This window comes from Neofelis nebulosa, chromosome 1 (genome assembly GCF_028018385.1).
Source record: "Neofelis nebulosa isolate mNeoNeb1 chromosome 1, mNeoNeb1.pri, whole genome shotgun sequence".
In the NCBI taxonomy this organism is placed as follows: Eukaryota; Metazoa; Chordata; class Mammalia; order Carnivora; family Felidae; genus Neofelis; species Neofelis nebulosa.
This window is the reverse complement of record NC_080782.1, coordinates 80,104,372-80,120,379: the sequence shown is the minus strand read 5'-3', so window position 1 is coordinate 80,120,379 and position 16,008 is coordinate 80,104,372. Positions and strand designations below refer to the sequence as shown.

General features: G+C 39.4%; 1 long non-coding RNA gene across 1 annotated transcript in view; it reads left to right on the top strand.

Moving 5' to 3' along the window:
• The first annotated feature begins 12,610 nt into the window (after positions 1–12,610).
• LOC131509977 (uncharacterized) overlaps positions 12,611–16,008 on the top strand; it is a 76,218-nt gene continuing 72,820 nt past the window's right edge. The window contains exon 1 of the long non-coding RNA XR_009260839.1: positions 12,611–12,795. This is a non-coding gene — a long non-coding RNA (uncharacterized LOC131509977). The remainder of the gene's footprint in view (positions 12,796–16,008) is intronic.

Below are 16,008 nucleotides of genomic sequence, written 5' to 3'. Positions count from 1 at the left end.
CTGATGCTCTCCGCCCTCCCTAAGAAATTTTCGTGTTAACGTATTCCACTGGACGAGTTTTCTTTCCTTTAACTCCATGGATTTACTGGGCCAAAATCTTTATATTTGGTAATAGGTCCACTAAGTAATCAAAGACAGAATTTTTGAAAGGTTACTTAAGTTCTCAGCAATCCAAGCATCTTTGTAAAAAAAAAAAAAAAAAAAAGTACTGATTCAGAAGAGTGAGAAACTAGGTCTAAGATAATTCCTGAAATCACACACTGCTTCACATTGTTGGAGTGGTAAGAAGTAGAACACCAAATGCAGGGTCGAGGCCAAAGAAAAATTTATGGATGTGTGCAATGAAGTCAGTTTTCCCTGTTTTGCCTTATTTTCCTGTTTCTTTCCTCCCAGCTATATCAGTGTTTAACCAACCAAATTTATTTATTCAACATACTGGGAGTCTATTATGGGTCGGGCACTTCATAAAATACTGGAAATATACAAGGATGAATAATAAATACACTATCCCAGTCCTGTGGTTCACAGCTTAGGAGGGGAGATAGATACATAAACAAACAGCTAAGGCTACAATGTGTCACACACTGGCGGCTGGTTTGGAGTAAAGGAGGGTGAGAGAACACAAAGGAAATGCTAATTAAGGGTCCAGAGAAAGGAAGCACTGGCTGTGGTAGAAGCCCCCTCTTCCCTAGGTCTTAAGTGAGTGTGTAGGAGTTTGCCAAGGAGAGGAAACAACACATTGAAGGGGGGAAAAAAGGTGATGTGCTTTCTAAGCATATTTAATTACATTCTAACAAGATTCTAAGTCTTGGCTGGAAAGAGTAAGTAGTGTTTTCCTGAGCTGAGGCCTTCTCCACATGCTCCAGATCAAAGTCATATTCAGCAGCTCATTATACATTTTCAAATTTGCACAGCCTAAGTCTAAGTAGTAAGGGACCACAGAAACATCAGAGGGTGAAAAGACAGGTGGTTTTAAAGTTAGGAACCTCAAATTCAAGGTCATGATTTGGGGAAATAAGAAGGGAAACAAGAAAAGCGAGAGAGGCTAGAGAAGGTAGAAAAGGGAGACAAAGAAGAACTGGCATTTAACATTTACAAAATTGTTCTCTTGGGTGTGATCACCCAAGACCGGGCCTCATAAGACCGGGTCTTATGAGGTTATTGTATCAAATGCATTAATGATGATGAAAGTGCTTTGTAAAATGCAGAAGCTGTCCAAACAAATACCATTATCACTGAGGGTGAGCTTCAGCCCATAATGGAGAGGGGGCCCATTCTCGGGTCCAAACGCAGCTGTGCTCCAAGAGCTGCCATCTCTGAAGAGAAGACAGAGATGAGAGGACTTCTGGGAAGATCTGAAAGGGCATATGCGTGCACGGGGGTGTGACCTCCCTCAGCTCTGTTGCATTGCAGAGGGAATTTCCTGTGCCAGCTCAGCCATAGCCTGCCTTTCCTACAGGATATCAAGCTCCAAGTTTACAGTTCCTATCAGGGAGTCTCTTTGTTTGAACAAAGCCTCATTTGTTAGGAAGTGTCACAGATCATCGTGTATCAGATGCAAGATTGAATGTCCCTCAAGCACAAAGACATGCAAAGCTATGCCAGGATACCAGCAATGGGGCTTTTCACCATGAGAAAACAGATGGTCAGAGGGAAAAAGGCCAGTCTTTATGGAAAAGAAATTCTTCCAACCCACCCCCACCCATTCCCCACTTCCCTTTTCTCCCCCACCCCACCCCCTGCTCTCCTTTCACTCCATTGCCCTGACAGGGAAACATTCGATATGCTGCAACATCATCTGATGTTTGTGTCCTTTTAATTAAACCAAGAGATCTGGAATAGGGACGCCCTTGTCTTCGCAGAGAAATGATTTCAGAAAGAAGATAATAGAACCTCTTTTTCTTCAGGCTTGCAAGAGCCTTGTGTGTAATTTGTCCTTTGCAAGAGCAATCAAAGATAACCGGTACGCAATTGATTACGGGCTTTGTGTCCTTTTAATTACTTGTTTCTACACACTGGTTTAGTTACATGCTGAAAGCAGATCTGTCTGAGTTCTCTCTAAGCTGCAGTGCTTTCTTCTGCTTACATGGTTGAATAATAAAGCTATTAGTAAGCCACCACCACATAGAACAATCCTGTCAGACTGAGATAGATCTTGAATCTTGCCTTTCTTTATTCTTCCAATAGGCTATTAGATGTTTTTATGGAAAACAAGGTTAAAGAACACAACACCATTGCTTAGCTATACAAAAATACACTACAATTTCAGGAGAGTAAAGTCTTCCTTATTCCTCAAGGAGAGTTCACAAAGACAGAAAGGTTAGAATTTATAGAGCACATTTTTAGTTGGTTTTTTTTTTTCTTAATTGGCAAAGATAAGAATGCATTTTTTCTCTCTTTTTGCTGAACACTAATCTATTGACTGGTGTAACTGAATTACTTTAAAAAACCATAGGAAAAACCTAAAAAGTTAGTTAGCACAATACATAGGTCAGAGTTGTTATTTTTGTATTTCATGTACTGAACAATGCTGTCAAATCAGCAAATGCCAGATGAAAATATAGGAACAATTTTATTATTTTAAGCTCTACCTAAAAACAGACACAATAAAAGATGAGTTTGCTAATGATAGAAAACTGACCAAATCTCTATGCCGCTATTTACTTATCTGCTACTAACTTCTACCCTAGAGAGAAAGAACAGCTAATGGTAGTAACCACATAAAACAAAACCATCTAATTTCAGTATGTAGACTCTGAGACCACAGCTGCTGAAATAGGAAATGAATGCAAAGCTTAGCCAAGTGTGTGATCCCCAGTAAGCACACTAGATCCAAGGGCCCAGCCTCCTGCTTTATCAAATCTCCAGAGATGTGAGCTACTGCAAATGGTGAACCTACCCCAAAGTCTGGGGAAACCTCGGAGTCTAGATCCCCACCCACCTGCCATGCTCAGATCCTTTATGCATCACTTCTGCCATGACATTAGATTCCTCCTCCTTCCCAGAAATGCTCTCTACTTGGCAAGCATGTATCTATCTCAAAGTGTCTGATGTGTGCTTGGTGACATGGGAAATACCAACACTTACCTTCTTTGAATTATGGTTCCTTCTGACAAGGAGTGTGTAGTCTAGGCAAGGAAATGAGCTTTGAACACACGAAATAGTCAACGGAAAATGAACATATGAGTTCTAACCTAGAGGAGAAGGAAATCAATATAAAAAGAGCAGACAGATGAGACCTCGTGTGGGATGTAAACTGTGCTGAAGCATAAGGGACTATAAAGCAGATTGGGAAAGGCAAAGAAAAGAGAAAGCATTCTAACATGGCTTCATGAGGCAGTGAGGAGTAAGGCAAGAGTATGAATAGGGAGAAATGTAAAGTTAGAAACTATGGACAAGATCAGACTGATTACAAAAAAGATCAGACTTATGTACCAGACCAACTTTTTTTCCTTTTTCTTTTAACAAATATTTATCCAGCACACTCTGGTAGAGTGTTGAACTAAGCCCTGGAGATTATAAAACACATAAGATACAGACTCTATTCCCATGAGACTCCTCATCAGATGGAAAAGACAAACTGAGTATACCAACCATCAAAATGTACAAGTATCTGTATGCCATTCTAGGAGATCTTCATAGTTACATTAACAAAATAGTACCGTTCATTTGATATGTTTATCTTATACCCAATATAACGTATTATCTTGCTAATAGCTATAACATGTGTTCCTATGTCATGTTCCTCCCTGCTGATTATTAGTTGATTAGTATTTCATGAATCCTATTCCTATCCTAATAGGATTCAGAAATCCTATTCTGTTTCTGTTTTCTCCCCTCTCCAACTGTTTCCTTTTTTCAGCATTTTGTCTTCATTATCAGACAATTTCATTTAGTTCTTATTGGATCTCTCCTCTGATGTTTCACATTATTAGGGTTCTTCCCCAAGTTTCAGTCATTGTTTCTTAAAACAACTAAGTGTATATATATATATGTATATATATATATATATATATATATGTACATAATTAAAAATATGTATGTGTGTGCATATATATATGTATATTATGTGTATTTATATATGTAAAGGGGTCTTAGAAAGCTGGAGTATTGATATGAAAACCACAGTAAGCTGACCTTTGGGAAAATATACCTAAGCGTTATAAACACACAATTTAGTGAAATACATGTTTAAACACAGTTTTTATATGGTTCTATAATAGAGTTATAAGCAAAGTACTATGGGAGTACAGAAGGAAGGCCAACCTGCAACTATAGGGGGTGAATTTGATACAGATCTACCCCTTTGAGTAGCAAAATGAATATTCTATATAGTATAACCTAAAAACAGATATTACAGTTTCCTTATCTGCCCCTCTTCCTTTGGTGAATCTTCTCCCAAGTTATTTAGAAATGAAGTATTTCTGGTTTCCTTCTCTTATAAATGCCCGCCCAACAGAATGTGCATTGTTGGTGGGTTCTGATGCAAATCGCTTCTCAGCAGAAGCCACTGTGCCATTATAGTCTAATTTGCAGCCAAGCTGGCTTTCAGCTGGTGCCTTGTCCTTGGGCGATCGTTCACTGTCAGGGCCTCTCCAGGGCGCACCAGCTGTTATCTTAACAACGGAGAAGGAGGGAAGCAGTCATAGGTCACTGATTCCCAAGAAAAGCCTGCCTTGGCTGCTGCCATAATTCCACCTTGGTTCCGGGATGGATAATTGTGTAGCTAGGATCAGGGCCTCCCTTGGACAAGCTAGGGAAGTACGTAATATATTTCTTAATTAATATCCATTTTTCCTTGGCCCCTACCTTTCTCAGGCCTCAGGCCAGACTCAGCAATTCCTGAACTTACTCAGGATACCCTCTTTGGATAAGGATTCAATCTATATAACAGTGATTTTCAACTGAAGTGCTAATATTTTCCCCCAAAATAAACTTCGCACGTATGTATGCATGCACACACAAACACACACAAATGTAAAATTTTGCATACAGTGTCAGGTAATTTACAAAATTCTCTGTGAGGCCAGCCTAGGATAAGAACCCCTGTCTTAACATTTTCTCTTCTTTGTCTTTTTTCCATCTCCATCCTGATTCCCGTTCTTTCACACCGCATTCTTTGATAAGAAAGAACATTCTAATCTAATTTAGAAGAAAGTGTTCACAAATATTTTTAAATAGATACCTTTTTAAAATGTATTTACTTTTTTTAAATTTTTTTTTTAACGTTTATTTATTTTTGAGACAGAGAGAGACAGAGCATGAACGGGGGAGGGTCAGAGAGAGAGGGAGACACAGAATCCGAAACAGGCTCCAGGCTCTGCGTGGTCAGCACAGAGCCCGACGCGGGGCTCGAACTCACGGACCGCGAGATCGTGACCTGGCTGAAGTCGGCCGCCCAACCGACTGAGCCACCCACGCGCCCCAAATGTATTTACTTTTTAATAAAAGGGTCAATGAAATAACTGATTCTAGAGCTGGTTAAAACCAAACTCCAACCAAAAGGAACTATGGATTTATTTCCTCTGCACCCTCTGCTCATGCAAATAAGACAACCGTAATAAACTTGTTTTGTGAAACTTTACTTGCAAGGAATTCTGAAAAGAAATTTCTTACTTTGCTTCTGAGGGTAATTAAGTATTAAGTTGGAGAAACCAATGGCTAAAATCCCCTTCCCTCTGACTTGTGAGCAATGGTGATCCAGTTTTAACATTTGCTTACTGCCCCCCAATGACTATGTTGTCTGCAAGCACCACTTAATTTATTGCACAGCTGTGGGTAGTACTTGATCATCTGTGGGCAGGTGTCTCAAACGGCTATTGGTATCGTCGCTTCTCCTGGTGGCTTTCAAAATGGCTCTGGCCTTCTCTAGGAAGGGAGAAACTAATAATTAGGTTCATGAGAGTACACCACTAACTAGGTAAATCTATGTGCAGAAGAACTGGGAGCTAAAGGAAGACTTTTAAAAACTGTAATCCTACATTGCCATCCTCTCCCAGAACGCCAAAGAGTAATAGGTATCTCATCTGAGTATTTCATAAAATGAGTTGGCTCTGAAATCCTGCTTAATTCCATCTGATAAAATATGTTAAATGAGCTTATCATTTCTATACTAAACTTAAACAAAATTTTTGAAAAAATGGGCAAGTGCATTGGGTGACTCCTGAGCCAAACTTGGATCTTTGTTAGGCTCTTGAAAAAAATCAAGCTAGAAAAACCTTTGGAAGCTCTAGAGTGAAAAAGTTTCAGTACCTGAAGGATCAGGCCATGTTGGTCCTGTATGTTATAAGACAAATGATGAAAACATGAGGTATGCTACTCCGTCTTCCTCAGTGACTGTTTTAAACGTTGCTAATTGATTATGACATATTTTTCTGTGTAGCAGAGACATAGTCTCAGAATCCTTCTGAGCACAATTGTACAAGCATTCTCCACCAGTGTTTAAAAGTGACAGATGAGATAGAGCTCATTTGCTATTTCTGTGCTAGATCATTTATAGAGTCACTGGGCTATCGCAAATGCAACAGAACTACTTGTGCTACACTGGATAGAGGACAACAGTCCAATGTAACTGTTCTCCATGCCATGTGACTGTAGCTGGAGCAGGAGTCCCAAACCACAGCCTCTGGGCCAAAGCTGACTTGCCAAATGATTTTGTAAATAAAGGCTTATTAGAACAACAGCCACACCCAATTGTTTATATACTATGTATGACTGCTTTACCTACTTTAAATTACATGAGCCAATAATTCAACAAACTAGTTTCAGTTTAAGTTTTCATTTTCATTCAAGAATGACACATAGTTCAGACCTCTAGATTCTGGTTTGGACTCCATGAAGATCTTTATCTCCTCCAAGGAGTTATTATGAGAACTTTCTATAATAGCAGAAAAGACAAACCAAGAAGCTATGATTGGCTTATAGGTCCTAGTGGCATTTGTGTTGAGAACCATGAAAGCATGCTCCAACCACCAGAAGCAGATATGGAAGATGATGCAAAACCAGGGTTCTTTTCCCTTCCTGTTTCCCTTGCCTTCCCATCACCTCTTTCTCCAGCATAGGGATTCAGGTTTGGCTTTTACAGAATCCATGAGACTTTTTCTAAGACGGAAAATGAATCCCTGGTTAGCTCTATGGTCAAACAACATGTAAAACCTTAGCAACCGCCTAGCCCTAAGGGTCACGAAGGCTCTGATAAGGAGGTATGCCTGTTAACACAGCACCAAGCTGCAATTATAGATTTCTATTTGTAAGCTGCTCTATATATTCATGTTTATGTCAACTCTGATAAACTCTATGTAATTCTTTTCATAGCATTCTGTTCTCAATTTACTGTTTATAAAGGATCAAAACAGAATAATTCCTTCAGGAGTTGTAAGACACAAAAAAGAGAAAGGGAAGTAACATTTCTTGAACACCTCCTCTGTGCTAAATACTGAGGTTTATGCTTTCCCATGCACAATTCCATTTATTCCTTGTAACATCCGGTGGCACAGAAACAATTCCATTTATTTTATTAAAGTTTTCCTGACACGGATGAACTCAACATACAACTCTGATGACTGAATAACGAAAACTCAACTCTCATTCTTAAAAAATGTTTTCCACAGAGAATGATTCCTGGGTTTCTGTGAAATGCCATAGATTTTTTTTTTTCCGTTGTTCCAAACCTCTGATATCCAAAGAGAAGGAAATGGGGGCAGGGGTGGAAAAGGAAAGGGGAAGAGGTCAAGAAAATGTTGGGAAAGGAGTCAACAGAAAAATCTGGGAAAGAAAAATGAAGGATGCTATTTCTCATCCTCAAAACTACTGTTAAAGCATATTCTCAAAAGACATGCCTGTCCCTAGCGAAGGAACCAGACGAAACTACGTGTGTGCCTGATATGAGCAGATGTGTTTCCACAATCAATGGTGGGAAATAATAAAATCCTTTGATGGGAACTTCAAGGAATACAGTGTCAGCCTGGCATTATTTAATCTCACCATACCTGGCAGCCACGGGGACAGATTTCTGAGAGGTTTTGCTGTGACAAGAATAAAAGGATTCCAAACAGGAAATTCCTGCTGATGCTCTGTAGCTGGGTCTATTGTAAAGACTTCAAAATCAGCTTAAGCAACACAGCATTGGAGAATGGCTAACTGCTCACTTAATACCTCTGCTCCTTTGCCACAGTTCCAAAGCCACAACGACCTCGCCGCGGTAGAGGGTGATAATGCTGGGAGTGGAAGAATAAATAGGCGGAGTTCTGCACTTGGACAGCAGTGCACTGGAAGGGACAAGAGGTCAGTCAGCTTTAAGAGGCATTTTCCAAGTGACTGGCAAATGCTTAGCGTTTTCATCCTGGTTTACCAAGGAAGGGAGAATGAACTGCAACCATATTCTGCTGAGTTTTAGTGGCAGACAGACTTGGTGGATATCTTTCAGGTTTATTCAGCTTTATTCAGCACATTCTTCTGCCAACTGAGCTGTAAAGTAACACTGTTTGACAAAACCAGCATAGATATCATGCAAGTCATTTGACTGTTTCTGCTTTTTCCCACCCCCCACACCCTCTAGCAACGGGTAGATTTAACCAAATGATAGTACAATGCAGAGCTCTTCTTTTTCTTTTTTTTTTATGCCAATCCAGATTTGGCCAATCCGGATTAGCAGTTAAACTGCTTTTTCTTTGGGATGTTTCCAAGTCTTTTTTCTTTAGCAGAATTCACTAACCCCTAACAACTAGTGCTTCTCCATGCTGCATCTTCCAGAAGTTACAGGGGAGTGGTGAGTGGTGATGAGTGTATAAAGTCTGTGAAGTCTGAAGCAAGACTACTTGAATTCACATTATGGCTCTGCCACTGTGTAATCTTGGGCGAGATAATTAACCTATCAGTTTACTCATCTATAAACTAGGAAGCATCCTGCCTTGTAGGGTTTTTTTTTTTTTAATTTATTTTTATTTTTGAGACAGAGAGAGACAGAGCATGAGCAGGGGAGGGGCAGAGAGAAAGGGAGACACAGAATCCGAAGCAGGCTCCAAGCTCCGAGCTGTCAGCCCAGAGCTTGACGTGGGGCTCGAACTCAAGGACCGTGAGATCATGACCTGAGCCAAAGTCGGACGCTCAACTGACTGAGCCACCCAGGAACCCCAACTGCCTTGTAGGGTTTTTATGAAGTTCAATGTGCTGATGCAGTCATATCACTTAGCAGAATGCCTTGAATAGTATAGGAAAAGCTCTAAACACTCTCTCTCTCTCTCTCTCTCTCTCTCTCTCTGTGTGTGTGTGTGTGTGTGTGTGTGTGTGTGTGTGTGTGTGTGCTGTTATTGTAATCATTTGTTCCCATCAGGAAGTTTTATGATGGTCTTTTTTAAAAACCTTGTGGAAACTTCATCTCCCCCTGTATTGAAACAGTAGTCAGCTTTTTCTTTAGTGCTAAGCAACATGCCACAAGTTCCCTTCCCTCTACCCATGAGCTATGACTTCTGGCCCATTTCTAATGGAGTGTTTCCTGGCTCTCTGTGACTCTAACAACAGACTGTTATTATTTCTTTGTATCTTGCAATGCAGTATTCTTTCCTCTATATCTAGCAGGAAAAAAGAATATAAGAGGGGAAAGCACAGGCACAGGTGAAAAAAAAAAAAAAAGACACTGAAAAGAAAGCTAGATGTATCTCATGCTATGAACTTCTCCTGGTTTCTCATTTTGATAGTTGAGATTAGCCATCTATTTATGATGCATAGGTCACTTGCATTAGGGAAAAAAAGAAAAAAATTACAACCCTTTTGTCTTCAGATCTTATTTTAGTGTAGCTGTGCATACTATTACACTCAGTAATTGATAAACCTTAAATTGTTAGGTGGTTTTAATAGAAACCTGGACCCATTAAAAAAAAACCCAAACAAGTCTATCTCTGCAGATAGTAGCACCACTTTCTTGAGGCTTTCTGTATAAAGCGACTTATATTCACAAAAGCAGTGCCTTCAGCTAGAGGAGTTATTTTCTTATTGGTGCTCAATATCCCTGCAATTCTTGTTCATGAAAAAGAAATTGACTGCAAATGAAGAGAAGTAGGGAGGGAAAAAGAAAAGACAAAAAAGAAAGGAAAATGACTGATGTGCTCAAGACATCGGTGTGAAATCCACATCTCCCTTTCGATTCATTCTGAATTCAGCAAGTGGTACATGACACATGTAAAGTTGGATCAGGAGTACAAGCTGTACAGATGTGCCCATCTGGTATGCAGGTGTTTGCACTGAGTCTCCCCAGCCAAACTTCCAGGGGGTAGCATTTTTGTGGAGCTGGCTCCACGCTAGTAGAGGGGAAGAAAAAAAAAAGGAGACCACCCACTGATACTAAATAAATGGTGCCACTTCTTGGTTGACCACATACCCTCAAAGAGTGGTTCTTAAATTTCATATGCACCAAGAATCACTTGAGCAGCTTTATAAAAATGCAGAACCTTGCGCCCCTGCCCAAGAGATTTATATTCAGCATGTACCGATGTATGTTCCAGAATTCTCTTTTCAACAAACATTCTAGGTTGTTCTAACCTAAGTGTTCCTTAGTCTGCAGTTTGAGAAACATTACTCTAACACATAGAATAAAATGGGTAAAAGAACATCTAGGGGAAAGAAAGCAGTTTTATAAAGTTTGCAGTCTTCCTCCTCATTGTGTGAGTACTCCTCGTAACATTCACAAACAGAATATTTAACCCGAAAACCAGGGGGGAAAAAGTGTTTGATAAAGCAAACTCTGGGTATTAACAAATCATTTCAAATTGTTTGTCTCTATCTCTTAGGTTTTATATGTACAAAGGGCAACTAAGCAAAACTCAGTTTTAGAATGCAAATGATGCAGAGGTAGCAAAGATGGTAGCCTTGAACCCATTCACAAGTCCTTCCCCATTTCACATGAATATTTGGCAACTGGTAACGATATCCTATGCCCTGGTGTTCAGTGCGTCTCTGTGAGAGCTATAAAGTATGAACAGGTGTCCCTAATAATTCTTTGAAGTAGTTCTCAGCAACCAAGAGCCACTTACCTACTCACTTATCCGAAGATTGGGAAATAGAAGGAAAAGATAGAACTTAGGGAACATTCAAGAACCAGATCATGGAAGTAATTTTTCAATCACGTTGAGTTTAGGCTTTATTCAGTAGGTGATAGGAAATCATAGAAGCATTTTTGATTAGAGAAAGGTAATGATCACAGTTATTTTAAAGATTCCACATAGGTTATAAACTCTGAGGGTTTTATATTAGTGTATATGAAAGAATTCTGCTGAAAACAAAAATGATGTGTTTAATAACATATTGATGTGATTAAATTACAAGTCATTAATATAATTATTCACATATCAATACACTCCTCCCTCACCTAAAGTAAAACAAACAAAAAACCAAAATCAGAATCGAGCTCTTCTCATTAGCTTTAAGAATAAATTTCTAAGAATAATGTCCATTCAATAAACATTTATTTTCATGCCCATGTTATGTTAGGCACTCTGCTAGGTGTTGGGGAGCTAAACAGGGAGGGCCTCCACTCTCAAGGTGTTTATAGTCTGCTGAGACAGACACTGAACAAATAATCAAACAAGCTGTGGGTTTTCCAAAATGGCTCTTTGCTATTCCTGCTATTCCTAGCAATGCTGTGCTTTCATTGCTTTTAACGTGTGAGTCCTTTCCCTATTCCACCTTTCTTTAAGGGCACCTTTAATCATCAGAGGTCTCAAACTTGCTGCCTACAGATCTATTTTATTTGGCCCACACAATGGTAAGGTCCACTTTCTTAAAAAAAAAAAAAAAAATAGGGGCGCCTGGGTGGCGCAGTCGGTTAAGCGTCCGACTTCAGCCAGGTCATGATCTCGCGGTCCGTGAGTTCGAGCCCCGCGTCAGGCTCTGGGCTGATGGCTCGGAGCCTGGAGCCTGTTTCCGATTCTGTGTCTCCCTCTCTCTCTGCCCCTCCCCCGTTCATGCTCTGTCTCTCTCTGTCCCAAAAATAAATAAAAAACGTTGAAAAAAAAAAATTGAATTCCTTGCCAACATAAAATATAAGCGTCTAGTTTCTCTTGAATAATTGGTCATACTGAACCTCAATTACCATAAGGCAGCAAGTGTCCGGAGTTGCATAGCAGCTGTCCTCTTCAGAAATAATGTGTTCCACCTAGTTAGCCGCATTTAAGCCCGGTCCAAATCACCTCCTGACATGTGGGCCAAGGATCTATTGACATTGATCATCTCCCTTCAGTTGCTATTTTTCCTACCCCTGGCTCAGTTCACTCATCTACAGTACTTGCTAGCCTCTCTGAGACAGTTTAATTTGCAACTCCCACTCCACAGAGAAAAACTCAGCAATCTTTTTACAAAATCCTCTCCAGCATGCTCTCTCACCTCGTTGTACTGCTTGTCAAGATTCTAGGTTAAGTAAATAAACAAAGATTGTTCAATTTACTTATTCAAATATTCCATCAACTTCTCTCTCCAGCTGTGCCTTTCCTTAGATCCATTTGTCCCAAGCAAACCAGATTACTTATTGGTCAGTCCCAAATATGACCTGCTATTTTCACTGTCTTCAATCCTACTGGAATTTCTGTATCTAGAACTCAGGCCAGGTCCCTAAACTCTGTCCAATTCTGTCTATCCTCAGGTCCAATTCAAATCCCCCACCTCTTCCAGGAAGCCATTCCTGACTGCCTAGCTGGATGTGGTATAGCCTCCCTGTGAACCCTCATACCACCATACCAGAATCTCTGTAAGGACCTTCAAGCTTTCTACCTCACAGCATACTTTCTACATTTCAACTCTCTGAAGGTAGGAATCCCATCTAATTTATCCTCCTTTTCTCACTTGCACAGCACATAGCAGAAAACAGTGGTCACTTGCACAATAAATGAAGAGAGATTTTACAACTCGTAAGGGGAATAGGAAGATGCTAAATGTATTAACTTCCTGTAAGTTATCTCTAGCTGTTTTCAATGCTCAAGCCACACAGAGGTGCACTTGTTTAGGATTGTTTTATAATTGAATTATTATTCCCTACTTTTCCCATTCTACACGTGTGTCCAGTGGAAACATGTTCATCCATTTCATGTGTTTTTTCAGTCCCTTACTTAGGAATCTAGTCCAAGAGATTTTCTCTTTCCTCTCTTTAAAATGTTACACAGAATAACTTTAAGTCTTGGTTCTAGACTCTTGAGTTATAACAAAGTTTGGGATTTATCTTGTTTTCCTTGACTCTAAGCCCTCAAGGGCACAAACTCTTAGCCATCATGTCTTGTGTGCCTAAATAAATGTTTCTGTTACAAGTGCCTTTCATTTAAATTTACAATCTATTTAGACATTGAATTCTTTTGAGCTAGAATGTATTCTTGTGATTTTGGTATGGATATTAGTTTCTCCCCGTGTAAAGGCTATATGCTTTTCTATAAAATGAAAAAAAGAAAAAGATATGCTAAGAAGTTAGGTTTCTTATGCAACTTCACACATTTAGTTACCAGAACCACCTAGACTATTTCAGTTGTGACTGGAATGGGCAGAAAATATAAGTCTATCATTTTGAAGAGTGACCTTGTGTACCCCCACCCCCACTGTTCTAGGCAAGAGTGTCCTGAAACTACCAGTTATCCATTCAGCCATTCAATGAGCACCTCTTGAGAGCTGTGTGCTAAAGTACCTGAGGCACACACACAAAATTTCCGTGTGTTCTGTACTTATCAGTTTCACTCCCAAGGTCAAAGGAGATTAATTTTTTTCTTCTTTTTATAAGGCAGCCTTTCAATCACAATCTTGATTCCAACAATCTTGCCTCCACACTCTTGGTCTGTATACTTTATTCTTTGTCAGCCAGCCATTTTAAAGTAAAAATAAATAAATCAAAATAAAATGCAAACAGTTCTCTTCTAGAGGGTGAGAGATTTCAGAGCCCAATGAGCCCACAGGCAGATCACTTATAACTATGCAGCTTAGTCACAGAGTCCAACTTGGCAAATGGTAATGTGCAAGCCTGTTTTTTAGTTCCAACCTGTTTCATACTCAGGCTAGCCCAGCTATTTCCCTTATTTCCAATTCCTTGGGGATGCCAGATCCTTTCTGGCTAAATCCCAAGTGCAACGCCCTAAACTCAAGGCACAGCTTTACTTCTTTGCCTCAACCTGAAGCCCCTAAGCTGATGGCTTCTCCTTTTGTTGTTTTGTCATCAGACCCTCTCCTGAATGCCTCTTAGCACACAGCCCAGGTCTATTTCCACCAATGCCTGTCCCCTTCTGCTCTTAATTCAAATCTCATTTCCTCTCTCTTTACTGTTTCTAAGCAGATTCTCTAGTTCTCTTTCTCTCCCAAACCTGGCCAGTCACATTGTGTCCTGGTATCATTTCCTGATGTCAGTCAGCCCCAACTCCTCTTAATCTTCTGTTGATACATGGCAAGCTCTTTTTTATGATTGTTTGCCAAACCCTTGTGTTTCTAATATAAGGAATAAAGAGGTGAAAAAAAAAAAAAAACTAAAAGTCCTTCCATTAATGTACTTTTGGTGAGGAAAGTTAGCATAGAATGGGTAAAGAAACAAAGTCATTAAGCTTAGAATATTAGTTATTCAGTACATATAAATAACAAGCAGATATTAAGGCAGTGTTTCTCAAAGTGTGGTTCAACAGACCACCTTTCTCAGAATCATTTGTGGGAAAGAGAGTGGGGCAGGGTGCTGCTTGACATAATCTTGGGCTGTACCCCAGATAGACAACCAAAATCTCTGAGGACCTACTAAGAATCTGAGTTCTTGACACACTCCTAGTTCTTCTTCTAATGCACAAATTTAAGAACAATATACATTGTCTCTATTGTCCTTTAAAAGCAGTTATTCTTTACCTCATGTTTGCTCCACTTCTACTCTTTAGGTTTCTTCTATACTCGATACAGTATTTAATATATGCTTTTATAGATATTGGAGATATAGTAGAGAATAAATGGACAAGTTCCTTCCTCATGAATCTTACATTTTGGTGGAAAAAAGAGACCCTTGGTCATCATATTAAGAGAGCAAAATGAAAATTGATGAAGAGTCTCAGCCACTTCCTGGGGAATAAAGATTATGTATAAATACACACAAGGGCATTAATATATATATATATATATATATATATTAATATAAATATATATATTAATGTATTTCTATAGTCATATAAAATCAGGAAACACAAAATGAAAATTTTACAATAGCTAGAACAATTGGTTTTTGTTATTTTAATTCGGAGGACTTGCTTTAGATTTTTCTAGAATGTTTTTAGAGTATTACTTTAGAGACTTTCATATAGACTAAAAATTTATCCATTCTTACTGAGATTAAAATTTTTAGGGGCACCTGGCTGGCTAAGTCAGAAGAGTGTGTGACTCTTGATCTTGGGGTCTTGAGTTCTAGCCCCATGTTGGGTGTAGACATTACTTTAAAAAAAATTAAATACCAATCAGTAAGAGAGAAATTCCTAGTGATGAACATAAATCTCAATCCACCCATCAGAAAAGCAGCACCAAGAGAAAACATGTGATTCAGCAAACAGGCACAGAGCATGTATCCAGGGTATACACCGCTGGATGTGTACACATGCCTGCTCCCCAGCCTCCAGGACAACCATTTGCTACAAATCTACACCAGACTCACTTGAAATTGTTGGGTCTGATATAGATATAGACATAGATATAGATATAGATATAGATACAGATATAGATATATTGATATGGAGAGTCCATGTCCATATGGATATGGAGAGTCACAAATACCTTTCTGGATTTAAGTAGCAATTAAGGGAGGCAAAGGTGAAAAGCATAAAGGCATAAAAGTATCTCTGAGCCAAGCTACCAGCTTAACTCAACTTCTTTGCTCTTGCACAAAGGTATATTTCATTTGGCAGTGAGAATATATGTGTGACCAATACAAATGCTGAGGATCTAAAAATCAGCCAGCAATCCCTGGGCCATTTCAGCTGTTTTTACTTCACAAGGCCTCTTGGGGACTGGTGGGAGCAGGTGTGA